We start from the raw sequence: 21,223 nt of genomic DNA on the forward strand, positions 1-21,223 counted from the left end.
GGCATAAGCCCACTACTATTGTTTTGCTGAATGGATATAATATCAAATCGCTTTCTAAATTCATATCTGTATGCCCACAGATTAGTGCAGCTCTCAGTTCTCACCAATGCCTTTATGCAGTAGATGGCTGTTTATATAGACTCACAACCTGGAAAGAATAACTGTCTATGGAGTATTCCAACACACATGGAAATTTATATAACACTCTCCTCCTCAAAGGTTCAAGGCGTATCTCAGAAGAGATGGTGGGAAGACTGTAAGAGCCTGAGGGAGGTTGGGAGAACCAGAGCAAACAGTGTCTTCTGGATATGACAGGACAGTTACTCTCCTAACCTCACAGAAGCTGTGGTGCCTGCATAAGATCTGCACAAGATTAAGCCAGTCAACATTCTAGCATGGATGGGGGAGGGGCATACAGAGCCATATCCCTAGAGGAGAAGTCATTTGCCTTTTGATGGCTGTTAGGGGAGAGGAGTGGGAGGCAATTTTCTTTAGAGATGTCCCTAATGTGTTGACCATGCTTCAGTGGGTGGCCCCACACCCATACATATATAGGCAGCACTGGTTGGACTCAGTGAGTCATTTAAGAAAGCAAGAAGAAGAAATAGGAGGAGGAGGACATGAAGTTGGAAGAGGATCGTGAAAGGGGGATTCTGGAAAGTTGGGGGAGAATGGGGAGGGTACAGTCAAAATATATTGTATGAATGCACGGAGTTCTCAAAGAATAAATTTTAAAAATGTAAGAAGGAGCTCAAGTTGGCACACAAAGCAAATGGGTGGGTGCTGGGCTCTGTGCTTGTAGGTGGAGGGTCATCACCAGGACAGGATCCTGCCCACACTGCGAGTTCCCGCTCCTGCTGCTCTGGTTGACGTGAAGCCCTGTGGCAAGCAGTGTGGCTACTGAGCTTCCCGGCAAAGGACATCTTTAACTATCCAGCCGTGTCCCAGCAGAAATGACAGAAAGAGCCGAGTCATACTAAGAAGCAATGAAACAGACAGAAGGAAGAGATGGGAAGAGACAGGGCTGCCAGCCCTTCACTGACTTCAGAGACTGTCGTTATGTTGCTCTCAAGAGCCCTGGAATGTTCTCACAGAAATTCAGAGACAATTGAATGACAAATAGTTTTGCAAGGGTCACCATGAGCTCTCTAAAAATTAATTCTTCCAAGAAGATATTACTGAGTGTAAATCCACTGTGTGTCTACGAATGGTTTTCCACTTGTCAATTGACAAAAGCTCTTAAAAGCTCTCTCTCTCTCTTTTTTTTTTTTGATATTATAAAGTTAACATAAATCTTTCTAAGTTAGTTCCTGTATGAACATGTTCCATATTGGCTATGGCTTGGATGTAGACTGCCTCCATGTGTTCACATGATGGTGTTTGCCCCTCAGTGAGATGATGATGGGAGGTGACCACAGCCTTTAAAAGGTGGGGCCTAGTGAAAGGAGACTAAGTCATTAAGGTGCTACCTCAAGAGATTAACCCTGACATTCTTATGGGATTCCAGTCCATTTCTTTCAAACAAGTTATAAAATAACAAGACTGACCCCTCCTTGGTTTCTGGCTTCCTCTATCACTTTGGCTTCCCTCTCCCATATGTTCTCAACATGAAGTCTTCTACCAAGATGGTATCTGCCATGACAGGATGTTGAGGTACCCAGCAGAGTCAGTCAGCACCAGCATGGCATTGTCTGGACTCCAGCTTCCCAAACCATGAGGTATAAATCTCCTTCTTAAAAAAAGATGTATTTATTTTTTTAATTATGTATGGATTTATGTGTGCTATGTACATACTTAGCGCCCATAGAGGCCACAGGGTATCAGATGCTCTGGAACTGGAGTTACAAGTGGTTGTGAGCCTTTGGATGTGGATGCTGGGACTGAACCCAGGTGCTCTACAAGAGCAGCAAGTAGTCTTAACCACCGAACCATCCCTTCAGCCTCTAAATCTCCTTTATGAATTAGCTACCCAGTCTGGTATATTTTTATTTTAGCAACAGAAAGCTGGTAAATACAATTTATTTTGGGTAAATGTCTAGGAGTGGGACTTCTTGATAACACAGCATGGATACATTTGACTTAATTTTTTTTTTTTTTTTTTTTTTTTGGCCAGGCAGTAATGGTGCACACCTTTAATCACAGCACTCTAGAGGCAGAGGCAGTCAAATTTCTGTGAGTTCGAGGTCAGCCTGGTCTACAACATAAGTTCCAGGATAGCCTGAGCTGTTATACAGAGAAACCCTGTTTTGAAAAAGCAAGGGAAAAAAATTAATGCATGTGTATTTATGTGTGCCTGTTTGTATGTGTATGATGCCAGTGCAGGGGCCTTCAGGAGAACCAAATCCAGGTCCTGTGCAGCAAGTGCTCTTAATTTGCTGGGCCATCTCCTCAGCATCATCTTTAACCTTTTAATGAGAGTCAACTCATTAAACCCATTCTCTAAAGTAACTATACTTTTGTGCATGCCCACTGGTCATGCCATGAATTCTTAACAGATTTACAGTAACCGGCATGATTTCTCCTGCAGAGCGAGACTTCTATCTAATCAGAACGTGGTTGATTATCTCTGTAAGAGTCACGCCACTACTACCTTAACACATAGTAGGCACACCTTATGGCTATATACACCATGAGGTCTGTAGATAGTAGTCCTCCTTCTCCAGGCTCTCCAGAGCTGCAATTACAGGTCTGGCCCACCACACCCTATTTATTTCTGACTTTTTAAACATGGGTGCTGGAGAGCTGAACTCAGATTCACATATTCACTGTCCTACTGAGCTATTTTATCAGTCCCATAATCATTATTTTAAATATACTCCGCCCAACTTGCTTAATGTTAAGATTTCAACTGTCCTTTTGTTAAATTTATTTGATAACTAGTAACATCTGTGAACTACCTTAATTTTAAAATTTGACTATACATTGTCTAGCATTATTTATATCATCTGCTGAGTAATAAATTTCTAAATCTGTGGTTTATTAAAAAATCTATCAGTTAGTGTTCTTGATCTTAGTTATTCTGATCAGTGTAAGATGAAATCTCAGAGTTATTTTGATTTGCATTTTGCTGATGACTAAGGATGTTGAGCATTTCCTTAAGTGTCTTTCTGCCATTTGAGATTTTATGTTGAGAATTTTCTGTTTAGATATGTACCCTATTTTTAAACTGGATTATTTGGTAGTTTGATGTCTAGTTTCTTGAGTTCTTTGTATATTTTGGAGATCAGCCCTCTGTCAGATGTGGGGTTGGTGAAGATTTTTTCCGTAGAGAGCTGTTCTGTCTCGTTGACCGTGTTCTTTGCTTTACAGAGCAAATTTGTTAATTGTTGCACTCATTGTTTGTGCTACTGGTGTTCTATTTAAGAAGTGGTCTCCTGTGCCAATGCATTCAAATGTATTTCCCACTTTCTCTTCTGTAAGGTTCAGTGTGGATGGATTTATATTGAGGTCTTTGATTCATTTTGACTTGAGTTTTGTGTATGGTGGTAGATACAGATCTACTTGCAATCTTATACATGTTGACAGCCAGTTATACCAGTACCATTTGTTGAATGTGCATTTTTTTCCATTTTATATTTTTAGATTCTTTGTCAAAAATTAGATGTTCATAGGTGTGTGGGTTGATATCAGGGTCTTCAATTCGATTCTATTGGTCTACCTGTCTGTTTTTTTTATGCCAATACCAAGCTATTTTCATTACTATAGCTCTATAGTAGAGCTTGAAGTCAGGGATGGTGATGCCCCCAGATGGTCCTTTATTGTACAGGATTGTTTTTTTCTATCCTGTTTGTTTTTCCATATGAAGTTGAGAATTATTCTTTCAAGTTCTGTGAAGAATTGTGCTGGAATTTTGATGGTGATTGTATTGAATCTGTAGATTACTTTTAGTAGGATTGCCATTTTTACTATGTTGAACCTTCCTATCCAAGAGCATGAGAGATCTTTCCATTTTCTGATATCTAATTTTTTTCTTTAAAGATTCAAGAAGATGTGGAGAAAGGTGAACACTCCTCCATTGCTGGTGGGAGTGCAAACTTGTACAGCTGCTGTGGAAATCCAATTTCTCAGAAAATTTCTCAGAAAATTGCAAGTCCCTGCAATACCACTCTTGGTCATATACCCAAAGCAGGTACATTCACACATCAAGGACATTTGCTCAACTATGTTTATAGCAGCATTATTTGTGATAGCCAGATCTTGAAAACAACCTAGATGCCCCTCAACTGAAGAAGGGATAAAGAAAATGTGGTATATTTACACAATGGAATACTACTCAGTAGTAAGAAACAATGACATCCGAAAATTCACAGGCAAATGGACAGAACTAGAAAAAACAAAACAAAACATCCTGAGTGAGGTAACTCAGACACAGAAAGACAAATATAGTATGTGCTCACTCATAAGTGGATACCAGACATAAAGCAAAAGATACCCAGACTACAATCCACAACTCCAGAGAACCTAGAACCCTCTTCCAGAAACAGATGGAAGTAGATGCAGAAATCCCCAATTAACCAATGGGCCAAACTCTTGTAGTACAATTGAAGTGAGGGAGGAGCAATATAAGAACAAAGGTGTCAAGACCATGATGAGGAAGCCCACAGAATCAGCTGATCTGAGCTAGTGAGAGATCACTGACTCAGGTCTGACAAATGGGGAACCTGCATTAAGACCAAACTAGACTCCCTGAATATGGGTGACAATGGTGTGGCTGGGGCAATATATGAGGCCACTGGCAGTGGGTCCAAGATCTAACTCTAATGCACAAACTGACTTAGTGGAATCCACTCTATATGGAGAGATGAGGTGTGGGGGTGGAGAGGTGCCTTGATCCTGCCTCAATGAGATGAGACAGAGACAGACTTAGTAGACTTTCTAGAGGAGGCCTTACCCTCTCTGAAGAGCAGATGAGAGGTGGGGGGAGGGAGAGGAGAGAAGCAAGGGGGGACAAGGATTGGAATGTAAAAATGAATTAATAAAAAGAATATTTATCAGTGTTTTAGAAAAAACAAACCATCAGTTATTTATGTGTATATACACATATATGTGTTTATAGTCCCAATAGCTAATAATGAATTATGTACACTTTTCCTACCTTATTTTTCTTACTTAAAATAGACATAAGAAATTACATTATAGCAGTTTATAAATACATTCTTCATTCTTTGTCCCAGTTGTAACATACTTATTGGATGAGCATACCAGGCACCAAAAGACAGATGTTTAGACCCTTCACAAGCTTTGCTGTTTCATAGTGTTGATGAGGAGCCTTGTTCATGTATCCTTCCACACTTTGGGTTAGTGTATCTTTGGAGTAGACACTTGTAAGCAAAAGTCCTGGGTTAAGCAGTAAATGCAGATACCCTGTCAGCATTGTTAATAAACTCTGCACTGGAGGGCTTGGACCAGCTTCCCTCCCTTCAGCAGTGCGTGAGAGGGACCATCCATCCCTCCATAGCCGCACTAGAGGTGTGCTGTTTTTGTCATCTCACAGGAAAGACACAGTACCACTCTGGTTTTAAATTTTTGCATTTACCTTATTACACAAGATGCAGAGCATCTTTTCAACCAAGGGTCACTTCTATTTCCTTCTAAGATTTAGTTTTATGATTGTATGAGTGTTAGAAACCTTTACTGTTTTAAGGCTATGTAAATCTTTCTACAATGTAAATTCCCTGTCATTTTACACTGTGTGCACACTCTTCAGTACCCCAAAGGCATCTCTGCTTTGAATGTAGGTTTTCACCTTTATTGTTAAGGCAGTTGACACTGGTCAACTCGTTGCTACCCTTTTCCTTTGTTTAACATTTTCTGTTTTGATTTTCTGCACTATGATATATCTAAACACATATTTCTTGCTTCTCTCTCTCCATCCAATTTGACCTCTTTGAACTTAGTGAATAACAAAGATTGGTACTTTTCATCAACTCTCTAAAATTCCTTAATTCTTTTAAAAGTGGCCTCTGTTCTGTGTTCAGTCTCTTCCCATCTTTAAGCTTCAATTAGATAAATGCTAGCTTCCCACTTTATCCTGTGTTTCTTACTCAACATTTTCTATCATTTTAAAATTACTTTAGGCCTCCTTTTATGAGTTTCCCTTTGATCCACATTGCAGTTCACAAATCGTCTCCAGTTACATGGAATCTATCCATTTTGAAATGTACTTATTTTATTTTTCAACTCTGTAATTTCTGGTTAGCTTTTCACCAGTTTGCAATGTCAATTTTTATGATTTGGGCAACAAATTTATCTGCAAGCTGTAGCATAGCTGATTCCTCTGGGTTGAATGTGACCATGGGCTGTCTTGAAAGAAACCAGCTGTGGTACCACATGAACTCCTCAGGAAACCAGCCCTATTAACATTCCCTCATGGAGTGCTCATGGGATTCATGAGCTTTCTGGATCCTCACAGGCCCATCCCTTACTCAAGATCCAATCACCACTATATAAAGAGTAAACAAAGTACAACTTCTCGGTGTTACAGCTGCATTTAAGTATTCCAGAGTACTTGTCAGTGGTGTTGCTGCCTGTGAGCATCTGTACCCCTGTAGGTAACCCCCCAGGAGCTCATCATTTCACAAAGCTGGACTTGGATAGAATCCTTCTTTCAATATATCAGTGCCCCTCTTTGTAGGATGAATAAACCTTTTTTTTATGTCTCCCCAAGAAAAGTCACATAAGCATATCAATACTATTGCTTAATAGCATTTGTTTGGTACTTCTAATATCTATATTACTAGTTTTCCTAAGATTTCATGTCATATTTATGTGAATGGGTGTCTGTGTATCCTACATGTGTGCAGGTGCCTTCAGAGGCCAGAAGAGGATCTCTTTAGAACTGGAGTTCCAGGGAGTTGTAAGCTGCCCAATGTGGGTGCTGGAAACCAAACTTGGGTCTCTGGAAGAGCAGTGTATTAATCAGGGTTCTTTAATGGAACAAAAAAGATTACATATTTAGATTTATTAAAGTGACTTATAGGCTGTGGTCCAGGCGGTCGAACAATGGCTGTCTCCCTACAAAAAGGCCAAGAATCCTGTAGACTGGGTATCTCAGCAGTCCCAATATAGTTCTAGATTGCCAGAGCATTCCTAATGAGCTGTTGTTCTTTGGTCTACATTGGCATCCCAAAGAATTAGGTTCTAATACTAGCAAAGGAATGCCTTAGCAACAAGAGCAGGCATAAGAGCAATTGGGCAAAAAGCAAAATCTTCCTTCTTCCATGTCATTTTATAAAGGCTACCATCAAGAACATGTGACCTAGATTTAGGGTAGGTCTTCCAACCTTAAACGATCCAATATAGAAAATCCCTTACAAGTATGCCCATCTGCCTGGGTTTTGGTTGATGACAACCAAGATTAGGCATCACAAGCAGCAAGAACTCTTAACCATCTGTCTAGGCCCACATTACTGTTTGTGTTGTCTACAGGTCTCGTTTACTAGCTACTTTTAACTTGACATGTCTGGATTCTTCATTTGCTTTATAATCTCTAATTATAACAAATTAATATTTAAAGGTTGTTTTTGGAGGAGATCCAAGGTGATGCAATTTTCCATCACAATGGCTTCTCATTTTCTTTCCCCCTAAAAACACTCTTGAGTATGTTAGCAGCCTGAAACAATAAAACCTATACCCTGTTTCTGGGTCATTATCTCAAGCCAGAGAGAAGGGTATCATGTCAAGACCGCTGTCTTTGGGAGGAATGAATGTCAGTCCCCAGACCTTCAGTAGCTGAGTCCTCAAAAGCTTTTCTCTGTGTCTCAGCTGCATCTGGTGAGCTGCCAAGGAGTCTTAAATCCAAAGTGGCAGTGCCTGTGGTTTCAGAATCCTGAGCAGTGATTTCCCAGATCACAATGGGCTCTGCCTCAAGGCTGCTTTTTTGTGATCAGCAAATCTTGCTTTCTGAGAGTGTTCTGGTCTATTTCTTTGAACTGTAATCATTTCCTTCTTCCAATTGCTTCCTATACTGTTAGGTATTATGGGTTGGGTGCCAAATGCTCCTCACAGGCTTATGTGTTGGACACTTAGTTCCTGGCTGTTGGCCTTGTTTGAGGGATTCTAGAACCTCTGATAGAAGGCATGACTTCTGGAGGTGGGTCACTAACTGAATGCCTTTGAAGCTATAATCTGCTTTGCTTTTGGCCCAAGCTCTGCATCCTGTTCAGTGCCCTGTGAAAATGAATGGAAGCTCTTGCTGTCACAAATCAAGCCTCCACCTTGTCGTGGCCTCCCGGCCAGGATGACCCACATCCTTTAAACTATGAGTCAAAATGAACTTCACATTCCTTATGCTGTACACCAGCTACTCCTTGCTGTAACTGTCTGACCAGGAGCAACCCAAGGGATAAAATATTTTATTTGCCTCATAGTTGAGGACATGGCTTAGAAATCCTGGTGGCAGGAAGGGCTTGAAGTTTGATTGCACAGAAAGGGGGAATATCAGCATTCAGAGGGCTTTCTCATTTCCCCTTTTTATTCAGTCTGTGATCCAAGCTCATGGCATGGAAGTACCCATATTCAGAATAGGTCTCCATCCAGTTAAACTTCCCTATAAACACCCCACAGACACACCCAAGGCATGCCTCATTAATGCTTTGTGTCTTTATTTCTTAATTTTAAGATTTACTTTTAATGTGCGGGTAACTACAGAGGCCAAAAGATATCCTGTCCCCTGAAGCTAGAGTTACAGGCAATTGTGAGTCACTTGACATAGGTTCTGTGAACTGAACTTAGGTTCCCTGGAAGAGCATCAAGTGCTCTTAACTACTGAGCCTTCTCCGCAGTTCCACCTGTGTGTTTCCTAATCTAATCAAGCTGATAATTGAAATTAAGCATTGAAAGTTGCTTCCAGTGTGTATTTGGTCTCTGTGATATAAAATTAACTAATACATTACATTCCTGGTGTTTGGCAGTGTGTGTGTGTGTGTGTGTGTGTGTGTGTGTGTGTGTGTGTGTATGTGTGTGTGTGTGTTGATGAATTCTCTTCATGCAAGAGAATGATTGGTGTCATCTAGTCTGCCAGTCTCCAAATTTAAAACATGTGCTACTATTTTAACAGGAGATACCAATAGTGTTCTAGGAAAAAAAAAATAAGACACAATAAGGGAGTTAGTGATGTCAGTGAAGGAAGCAGTTGCCAAGGAGAGCTTTTCAAAGTAATGACACCTGCCCAGTGTGAAAGAACTGATTATTCTAGGCAGTTTTGGGGATAGCTAGACCTGTGTGTCTAGGGGGTACAGATAGAAAGAGTTAAAATTCTGGCGTAAGAGCAGAAGCTAAGGGGAAGTTGTATAAGCCTTATAAATCATTGTATAGCATTGTATTTTACTCTGAACCAGATGGGAAACATTAAAAATTTTGAGCAAGAGGATAGGACCTGCATTTAAACAGAGTCTGTAACAGGAGCCTCCCATAGTGGACTGAGTAAGTAGGATGAAGTCCTGCTGGAAACTGACTGAAATAATTTAGGTGAGAGAGTAAGGCAGGATGAGGAGGGGTGTCTTTAGATGCTATCTTCCATTAAGTCTAGCTTTAACTCCTGAAGAAAGTAATGTGTGCCCATCTTACAGACAGATGAAGCTCAGGGTGGGGGAGGGGGTAAGTTATTTGGCTAAGATCACATCTGTGAAAATTGCAGGGCTGATACTCTGTGCCACCTTTTGGGCTCCCAAAGCCCATAATGTTTTAGATAGCCACCCAAGTTAGAGTTTGTCTTGGGAGTACCCCACTGTGGCTCATCTAGTCTAGATCATAAGCAGACTTTCAAAGGGCATAGAATTTATTCTTTCACCAATGCACTAGAGGTGCTGCAGAACAGGATGGGATAGTGCTCATAATGCTGCCAGCACAGAGTCCGTCTCTCCTGGTTCTTCTCTATGGAGTTTGAGCATCTTATCATCCTGGCCAGTGCTTTTCCATGGTGGAAGAATCAGAAAGAGCTGGGTCTTGGCTGACTGTCCCTTCTGTGGCCCCAGGAACATAGGCACACTAATTGCCAGTCAACCTTGGGTCAAAGAAGTTGCCCGACTCAGCAAGGCTGCCATTTCCTCCTACACAATTCTTTCCAGTTTGTTGGCAGTGGTACCCAGAGGTGGCTGGAGAGCTCTGATAACACTTTGCTGGTTGCATTCCAGGACAGTAGCTCTGACTCCACTGAAGACTTGTCAGAAGGTGAAGAAATTACTGACAAAGGAAGTTAATAATGGCCACTCCGGAAACTTTGTCTCTTCCACAATGCCTTCACAACTATTTAAAGCATTGCCTTGGAGCTAACTGAGTTGCCAGAAAACAACATAACCCCATGAATGGAAATTAACAAGTAGTCCATGACCCACTTAAGGAGTTGCTATATCTCTCACTTAAGGCGTGCCAGAGAGAACACGCTCAGCTCATGGTGTCTGCTTTCATTCCATGATGGAAATTATACAACAGTCTCTGACTTCCCTTGCAGGACTTAGTCCTCTTCTCATTTCCATTTCTGGGAGCTTTTCCTGGCTACTTAACTATAAGAAGCAAAGAGCTAGAATATGTTACTGCCAAGAACCAATGTGGATGCTGATGCGTTAAAGTTACCTGTTTACTATGTAATATCAAAGTCATGACATGTGAGTGAAGATACTGTGTGTTTCTGTAAGTAGAGGAAATTTTGGTATACTCAGAGTAATCCATAAATGTTCTTTGAAGGCCTTGCAAGTCTTGGATTTAATAAAATTTTCTAATTACATTTATTTATCTCATCTATGCTGTTGTCTAACACTGTCTAATAGAAGTTACATATGCCATTGTGAAGTTTCTAATAATCAGAAATAAGTGAAATTAATATTCACTAGCTTACATTCAAAATATTACTTTAATACCTAATAATTACAAACTGTATTAATCAGATATATTACACTCTATTTTGAAGTTTTTAATTGAAATAAAACTATATTACTTTTCTCTCTCCTTCCCCTCTCTCAAGTTCCTTGTAGCTGCTCTCCCTTGAACCCTTCACATTCATGTCCCCTTAAGTTGATTGTTTCTTTTTCTTTATTTTTACATGCACATACACATGTCTATCTGTCTTTACACACACACACACACACACACACACACACACCCTGCTGAGTCAATTTTTGTTGGTAGTATGTATATGGTTTTATGGCTGACCACCACTCCATATTGGATAGCTCAAATCAGAGGACATGGGAGGGGACCATCCCTGGGAGAAGCAGCTGTCATTAGTTGCCTGTAGTTCTTTGTCTAGGTGAGACCCTGAAAATTATACCCTTCCTCATTAATGTGTCTTTTGATATTGCCATTGTTCTGGTCTTCTTTATGTGGCCATTTCTAGGAGAGACTGTTCTACAGCAGTCTTCTTAATATTCTGGCTCTAACAATTGTTCTGCCCCTTCTGCAATGTTTCCTGAGCTGTGAAGACGATGATAGACAAAGGAGCTATGATATAGATGCATTCATTGAGGCTGGGCTACTCATTATCTGTTTCTTTCTCCATGTGCCCAGTTTTGTTTTTCTGTGATGGTCTCCATTTTCTGTAGGGAGATTTCTTTGCTGAGGGGCGATAGCTACACTTGTCAAGGAAAGGTGTCCCATACACAAAAAGGGTTCCTGGGTTGTGTGTATGTGGAGTTAGGTAGTGGGTTTGCATATTGTCTCTCTTTTTATGATACATTTTTAAAATTTACCATGTGTCTAATGCTTGCAATAACTCTCAGTTGGGAGTACTCACATTTTAAAGTTTCAGTCACATCATTTGGACATGGGTTTCTTAATTGGATGGAACAGACCTATTAAATAAGTTGCAGCAAGGAAACAAATAAGCAAGTAGGATTATTGCATGTACAAGACTCCAGAGAAAAGGAAATATAGGCAGACTTAAGGGATTGTTTCTGCCAAATAATTCTTCTTTCTGTTAGAGGTCGTGTAGAGATTCAACAACAACTATTCCACAGCATCTTGCTGGAAGACAGTGGAAGCTGAGTGAAGAAGATACCCATGCTGCAGAGCATCCTAAAGACAGAAAGTGCAGTGGTCCACCAAAAAAAAAAAAAAAAAAAAAAAAAAAAAAAAAGACTGGGGAATGAATTGAATTGATGGGAGTGGTGAGTGACATGAGATGAGGAATCTCTTGAGATCCTTTAGAATCTTAACTCCATATTTATAATAATTTTACATTAAGTACTTTTGGAGTGCTTTTGCCAGTATTTCCAAATATTCTTTAGAATATTTGATATTTGTCCATGTATTTCTTTAAGTGCCAATCACACCCTAAGCCTAGAAACACAGAGGTGAGACTGGGAGATGATTATTTCAGTAGGTATGCAACATGATCTCAAACACATGAAGACCCAGGTATTCATTCAGCTCTCTGAAAGATTTTAGAGACACACGCTCTCAGTTAGTTATAGAAATTGTAGCTCCAGATGTGTCCATTGGATTCTACATATAATCTTCATGATGGCAATACAAACATCCTGTGTGTATGTGTGTGTGTGTGTGTGTGTGTGTGTGTGTGTGTGTGTGTGTGTAAAGCCCATGCAACCTTAGCTTCTATCTTGCTACATTGAAGTCATTTTATGTGTATGGGTGTTTTGTCTATATGTATGATGGTGTACCACTTCCATGTCTGGTGTCCATGGAGGCCAGAAAAGTGCATCAAGTCCCCTGGAATTGGAATGAAAGATGACGTGAGCTGCCATGTGGGTGTCGGAACTCAAACTTGGGTCCTCTGGAAGATTGGTCAGTATTCTTAACTACACATTTCTATTATTGTTATTGTTATTTATTGTCTTGAGAAACTACAGATTGAACCCAGGATATTACACATTCTGTGAAAGCTCTCCACCATGGAACTAGATCCCCAGCCTTATTTTAACTTGTTTATTTGAGACAGGATCTCACAAAGTTACCCAGGCTGGCTTTGTACTTTCAATCCTCCCAACTTAGTCTGACTACATGAGTTTGGATCACAGTGGCACTGCTATTCCTGTGTAGTAGAATGATTGGGTCAACTTCTTCATGTTGGTGGGATTTTTCTGACAGCACAGCCAAATTCATAGTGATCTAAAGTAGTATTTTCCCCTCTAACTCCGAAGTGTTCTCTCAAAATAAGGACAAGAGCCCCTGGAGGGGCAGTGGTGGCGCACGCCTTTAGTCCCAGCATTTGGGAGGCAGAGGCAGGGGGATCTCTGTGAGTTCAAGGCCAGCCTGGCCTACAAAAGTTACACAGAGAAGCCCTGTCTCAAAAAACAAAACAAAAACATAAACAAAACAAACAAAGAGCCCCTGGAAACTTATTGATGTCCCTTTTCCCCCAGTCCTCACAGCAGCAACTGTGAGAGCTAAGAAGCAGAGGACAGACTCTTCTCTTGCCAGGACTCCCCGAGGAGCCTGGTAGGAATCTGCAGTAGGCTGTGGCTCACATTCAATTCAAGCTCACTTGTGTGACCAAAAGTCCTGCTTGCTTTGAAAGACATGAAAACAAGGAGCTTACAACGACACCTCCAGCAGGACCAGAGAGACCCAGAGGCATTTCTGCTCTGTGCAGTTTCCATACACAGAAACTGCAGGAATGGTTTTCTAATACATGTACACAGGTAAGGCATCATTTTCTAAAACGTGGGCAGGAAATACAACGCTGAAGCACTGGGTTCACACAGCATCTCTGCTCAGGGTTAGGGACCTTCAGAAAGTGGTGCTTGGGGGACCCATGCCCTGTTAAGGTACCACTTTACACCTCAGCTTATTCTGTTAAACCACACCCTCATCCCCCCCCCGGGTCACGTGGTATTTCTGGGATGTCATTCTGACCAGAGTGCTTTGGCCAACACCACTCTCTGAGGTCCTGGTTTTTTCTTTTTTCTTTTTCCTCCTGGCTCAAATCAACTGTTCTACAATAGTGTTGGCTCATAATTCTACCTTTGCTATTGATAATCCTAGAATAACCAGAGCCATTCCTACTTAAGAAGTGTAGGGTGCTCATAGGCAGAGAACTCTTGTCCATTCTCAGCTGGGTGGTTTTGTTTTTTTTTTTTTTTATTTTTATTTTTATTTTTTTAAATTAATTTTTACTTAAAAATAGTCTTACTTTATATTCCAATCCCAGTTCTCTCTCCCTCCCATCCTCCCATTCTCTCCACCAACCCCATCCATTCCACCTCCTATCCATTCCCAGGGAGAGTGAGGCCTCCAGTGGGGATGAGGGATCATCATAGTCTGTCACATCATTGAGGCAGGGCCTAGGCCCTCCCCCTTGTATCTAGGCTGAGAGAGTATCCCTCCATAGGGAATGAGCTCCCAAAGCCTATTCATGCACTAGGGATAAATACTGGTTACCCTGCCAGAGGCCCCATAGACTGCCCAGGCCTCCTAACTGACAAGCAGGGTGGTCTTGAGCAACATTCTTCACCTCTCTGAGTATCTGTTTTTGTTATTTTTAATAACACAAAATATTAATAATGTGAGATGCCTCAAGGTATACTGTGTGAAGAACACTTTTCAGATAATTATAATAAATGATATCTCACTTTATTCACTATGTGAAATAGGTATATTGTGGTCCCTATTATACAAAAGAGAAAAATAATTCCCCAATCACATTGCTAGTAAGTAGAACTGGATCTAGGCCTAATACCCCCTGAGAACATGGCTACCTGGAGCACCCCATGGGAATCCGTATTTCTAACTTCTATGCTAGTCTGTGTCAGTAGCTGAGCCAGAATGATAACACTGATCCCTAGAGAATCAACATAACTCTTCTGTTTTTTTTCTTTTTCTTTTTTGTATCTACACATTTAAACAAGTCCCACACTTAAGGCTGGCAAAGTATTTGCAACTTTAACTGTGACTTATCACTTTCTCTTAGGTTCTTGTTGGGCCTAGGGACTCCTCATGATTCTAGAGACGGATGCCTGCTGGTGACCGCCTAGGGCAGCTTACCTAAAAGCTCATGACAGGCTGGGCAGGCTCCCAACTCCAGAGATTAGCCTGCAGGATCCTTGTAGGCAAAGGTATATTTTAGGACAGTGAGGCTGAACAGTATCACAGAAAGGCAAGTGATCAGAACACAGCCCCTTCCTCATCTCAAGTGTCAGAGAGCTCCTGTTCATGCTTAACCCTGCTTGGTATGTTCCTTGTATAACAGGGAAAAGTCTATTTATCTGTGTTTCAACCAATATCTATGTGCCTTCAACCCATGATCAGAATAATAATGAATTTTCCTGACAAATTTTAATTATAATAAAATGCTTTTCTGAGAGGACTGTATGTTTTAGTCAGCAAATTCATTCACTGTGAATACTTTCATTAGCTGCTAGGCTCTCCAGGGTAATCATCTAGATGATCGGTGACAATAATGACTGCTAATAATGCTTTTTAATGAATTATCGAGAGCAATCTGTACGACTCAATAGCTCAGTGTGGAAAGACATTTCTGATCTAGGTCGGGAATAAGACAGAAGAAAACTTGGAATGCAGTGTTCCCACACTGCTGCAAGCAGATGCCCCAAATCAGGAAACAGTCAATGTTATTCTCAAGGTCATTCCTTGACTAGAGATGAATGGGTCTTGACTTCCAACTAATGAAGCCACATTGTTTCACATCCATGTCCTGACAGAACATCTCTGTCAGGAATTCATGACTCTCTCCATCTTCAGAGGTTATCCCACATTATAACCACAGGAAGAATCCAAAAATAGTTATTCCGTAGAAAGTACAGATAGGGCTAGAGAGGTTATTCAGCAGTTAAAACGCTTGCCACATAAATGGCAACTGGGCCTAGAAATTTGCCTGAAATTGTAGTCTCAGAATGTAGAGACGGGGCATCCCTCAAGCAAGCCTGCTAGCAAGACAAAGTTGTGTTGTATACTTTTGATTAAGAGACCTTGCCTCCCATCCATGTACTAACCAGACCTAACACTGTTCAGATTCTGAGATCAGATGAGATTGGATTGTTCAGCATGGTATGACCTGGGCTCAGAAGAGCTCACAAAGTCTGAACCAATAGCCAGGGAGCCTGTATGGAACCAACCTAGGCCCTCTACATATGAATGACAGTTGTGAAGCTTAGTCTACTTGTGAGACTCCTAGCAGAGAGCTGGGGCTATCACTAATGCTTTGACTGATTCTTGGGGAGCTATTCCTCATATTGGATTGCCTTGTCCAGCCTTAATACAAGGGGAGGAGCTTAGTCCTATCTCAACTTGATATGACATACTTTGTTGAAAACCATGTGAAGCATACCCCTTTCTGAATGGAAACAGAGAAATGGATTTGGGGGAGGTTGGAGGGAGATGGGGGGAGGAAAGGGGAAGAGGGACGTGTGAACTACAGTCAGGATGTAAAATAAATGAATAAATTTAATTAACAACAACAAAATAAGGAGACCCTGCCTCAAATTGTATAAATTGAAAGAACAATCTGGGAAGATTCCTGACATCAACCTTGAGCCTCAACATGTATGTCCCCACAATACAAATTCATGGAAACAAGAAACAAGCAAAACAAGAGGGAAGGGGCTGGAGAGATGGCTCAGGGGTTAAGAGCACTGACTGCATGAGACCTGGTGCCCTCTTCTAGACTGCAGACAGGACACTGTATATGTAATAAAAATAAGTAAATAAATTTTAAAATGTTAAAAAAAAGAAAAAAAGAAAAATGAGAGGGAAGAGAGTGGAGACATGGAAACAATTCAAGTTTGAGAGGAATCTATGGAAACCTAGACATTTCAAGCACCCAGCCTTTCGTTCCATCATGGTCACTCAAGGTTACTGCCACATTTCACAGACCAAGATCAGGGACTCAATGAGGAGCTAGGCATGCATTGGTAACAACTAGCATTTGACACTAGACTCTATGACTCCAGCCCTTTCTATTTCCTCCCAATCTTAGTTCATTAAAATGTCCTTAAGTATCCCCAGCAGGGAGAACTCTGGCTCTGTAAACCTACCAGAAACTTCATTCTATAACATACTCATTGTCTCATTTTAGGGAAGACACATATTTGGCTCAGCTAGAAGAAGCAGAAACCATGGTCCTTTCCCTTGAGAAATTAGTCTTCCTTCTGGCTGATAAACTGAAATTATTCAGAGAGATATTAAAGTGTGACTGCTGGCACAAAATATGGTGCTAAGTAGAGTAATAATAAATTATAAACTTAAGCATCCTCCCTTCTATTTCAGTTTAGAAAGTGTACTGCTACAATGATAAATCCTCTAACTAGCACAGGGGGAAAAACAGCCAACTCTGCATTTTCCCCAGATTGACAGCCACATGCCAAATGGGTTTATAACTTAGCACCTAATAGTGAAAGCTATGAGCCCATCATCTTGTTTATTTGTGGTGCTCATGTCGCCCAAGCTGGTCTTGAACTCCCGATCTTTGCGCCTCCATTGAGCACTGGGATTGCAGCCTCCCCACCTGATTCCTCCTAATGTGCAGAGGTTCTAATTGTTTCCAACACCTGTGAATGTGAACCTCTTATTAAGATCCACAACCTCCGCTCCTTCCTTTCTCCTTCTCTCCCTCCACCTTTCTTTGTATTTACTGCACTAGAGACACATGCTGGAAACGTCTAAATATTTGAAGTTATAAATACAGCAAACAACAAAGAAGCCAAAATTAGAAGTTTGAGTCCCACCTCCCCCTTTTCTGGTAAGGAAAATTAGAAGTTTGAGTCCCACCTCCCCCTTTTCTGGTAAGGAGCGGTAAAAGTGTACCAACTCAGGGAGGCAAAACATAGTTTGCTGTTGAGATTTGGGACTCTGCTGTTACACTTGCTGGTGATGATTGTCAGATGGTAGTGTGGTTTGAATGAGAATGGTCCTACAGGTTCATATATTTGAATATTTGGTCCCCAGTTGGTGGAACTCTTTGGTAGGATTAGGAGGCATGGCCTTGCCCGAGGAGGTGCATCACTGGGGATGGGCTTTGAGGTCTCAAAAGCCTATATTATTCCCAGAGTGCTCTCTCTGCCTCATGACTGCCTCAAGACATGAGCTCTCAGCTACTGCTCCAGCACCATGCCTGCCCGCTGCCATGCTTCCCACCGTGATGGTCATGGCCTCTAGCCCTCTGAAATTGTAAGCCCTCAATAAATGGTTTCTTTCATAAATTTTCTTAGTCATGGTGCTTTATCACAGTAATAAAAAAGTAACTAAGACAGTAGATATTGCTTAGTTTTGTCTTCTTCAGAGGTTGTGCTGCCCAAACCAACATGGTTCCCTCCTGCTTCCCTCCTCCTCCCTTTCAATTCCCTGATCCACTGCAGGTCAGCTGTAGGCTCACCTCCATCCTGGTACAGCAATGACTTCCTCCCTGTTTTTATCAATTGACTTATATCCCTCGGTTTTATTGATTAGCTTTTTTTGTTTGTTTGTTTGTTTTGTTTTGTTTTGTTTTTTGAGACAGAGTTTCTCTGTGAAACAACCCTGGCTATCCTGGAACTCACTCTGTAGATCAGACCGGGCTCAAACTCTTAGAGGTATGCCTCCCTCTGCCTCCTGAGTGCTGGGACTAAAGGTGTGAGCCACCACCATGGAGCTATTGTTTTATTCTTTTCAAAGCTCTCCTTTCTAGATTAGTGCTAACAGTTACTGCCATTATCGTTACACATTTATAGTCACAGAATGTATACAATTTATAGGACACATATACATCTTTTCACTGGAAGGTCATTGTCCCAGGAAATAGATGTTATTGGTTTTACATTACAGATTTACAGATAAAAAAATATTGAGGAACAAAAGGTAAAGCAATTTGTCAAAGGGGACAGAGCTAGTGAAGGGCAGAGCAGTATGAATACAGCTTTACCTGCCCTGGAATTCATAAGCCTTGTGCTATGGTTGCCTCACAGCAGTTACAAGAGAGTCTTAATGGCTGGACTACTTTACCAGATTACCACTGACTGGATGACTAAAACTGCATGGTTATGTGACCTGTGAAATACATGATCAAGGTGTAAAAAAGACCTGGAAGATGCAGATTTAAGAAGCATATTGAGCCTCAAAGTGTTCCACACAATAGAAGAAGGGTCATTGCCAAACTCTTTTTATAAGGCCACAATTACCTTGATACCCAAGCCACACAAAGACACAACTAAGAAAGAGAACTACTGACCAAAATCCCTCATGAACACTGATGCAAAAATACTCAATAAAGTACTGGCAAATTGAATCCAAGAACACATCAGAGAAATCATCCACCATGACCAAGTAGGCTTCATCCCAGGGATGCAGGGATGGTTCAACATACAAAGCCATGAATGTAATCCACCACATAAACAAACTGACAAAAACCACATGATGATCTCACTAGATGCTGAAAAGGCCTTTGACAAAATCTAACACCCCTTGGTGATAAAGGTCTTGGAGAGATCAGGGATAACAGGAACATACCGAAACATAATAAAAGCAATATACAACCAACATCAAACTAAATGGAGAAAAACTCAATGTGATTCTTCTAAAATCAGGAACAAGACAAGGCTGCCCACTCTCTCCATATCACTTCAATATTGTACTTGAAGTTCTAGTTAGAGCAATAAGACAACAAAAGGAGATCAAGTTGGAAAGGAAGAAGTCAAACTTCCACTATTTGCAGATGATGTTTATATAAGTGATCCAAAAAACTCTACCAGGGAACTCTTACAGCTGATAAACACCTTCAGCAAAGTAGCAGGACACAAGTTTAACTCAAAACAATCAATAGCCCTAATATATACAGATGATAAAGGGGCTGAGAAAGAAATCAGAGAAACATCACAAACAACATAAAATATCTTGGGGTAATGCTTATCAAACAAGTGAAAGACCTATATAATAAGTACTTTGAGTCTTTAAAGAAAGATTTAAAGAAGATGCCAGAAAGTGGAAAGATCTCCCATGCTCTTGGATAGGTAGGATCCACATAGTGAAAATGGCAATCTTGCCAAAAACAATCTACAGATTCAAATGCAATCCCCATCAAAATCCCAGCACAATTCTTCATAGACCTTGAAAGAACAATCTTCAACTTTATATGGAAAAACAAAAGACACAGGATAGCCAAAACAACCCAGTAAAATAAAGGAACTTCGTGGGACATTGCCATCCCTGACTTCAAACTCTATTATAGAGCTATAGTCCTAAAAAAACAGCTTGGTATTGGCACAAAGGTAGATAGGTAGACCAATGTAGTCAAATTGAAAACCCTGATATTAATTCACACACCTATGAACACCTGATTTTTGATGAAAATGGAATGGAAAATACAATGGAAAACAGAAAGCATCTTCAACAAATGGTGCTGGCACAACTGGATGATGGTGTGTAGAAGACTATAGATAGATCCATATCTATCACCATGCACAAAACTTAAATCCAAATGGACCAAAGACTTCAACATAAATCCAGCCACACTGAAACTCTTAGAAGAGAAAGTGGAAGGTACCCTTGAACAAATGGTACAGGAGACCACTTCTTGAACTGTAGCACAGTACTGAGATCAACCATTAATAAATGGGACCTCCTCCAACTGAGAAGCTTCTGTAAGGCAAAGGACACAGTCAATAAGACAAAACAGCAACCCACAGAATGGGAAAAGATCTTCACCAACCCCACATCTGACAGATGGCTGATCTCCAAAATATACAAAGAACTCAAGAAACTAGTTACCAAAACACCAAATAATCCAATTAAAAAGTGGGGTACAGAACTAAATAGAGAATTCTTAATGGAAGAATCTAAAATGGCTTAAAGACACTTAAGAAAGTGCTCAACAACATCCTTAGCCATCAGGAAAATGCAAATCAAAACAACTCTGAGATACCATCTTACTCCTGTCAGAATGGCTAAAATCAAAAACACCAAAAACAGTATAGGCTGGAGAGGATGTGGAGAAGGGGAACACTCCTCCACTGCTGGTGGGAGTGCAAACTGATACAGCCACTTTGGAAATCAGTATGATGGTTTCTCAGGAAAATGGGAATTAGTCTACCTCAAAATTCAGTAATTCCACTCTTAGGCATACACCCAAAGGATACACATTCATACAACAAGGACATCTGTTCAACTATGTTCATAGCAGCATTATTTGTAATAGCCAGAACTTGAAAGCAACCTAGATGCCACTCAACTGAAGAATGGATAAATAAAATGTGGTACATTTACACAATGGGGTATACTCAGCAGAAAAACACAATGGAATTTTGAAATTTGCAGGCAATTGGATGACACTAGAAGAAACCAT

The sequence above is a fragment of the Phodopus roborovskii genome, unplaced genomic scaffold, assembly GCF_943737965.1.
Source record: "Phodopus roborovskii unplaced genomic scaffold, PHOROB, whole genome shotgun sequence".
NCBI lineage: Eukaryota > Metazoa > Chordata > Mammalia > Rodentia > Cricetidae > Phodopus > Phodopus roborovskii.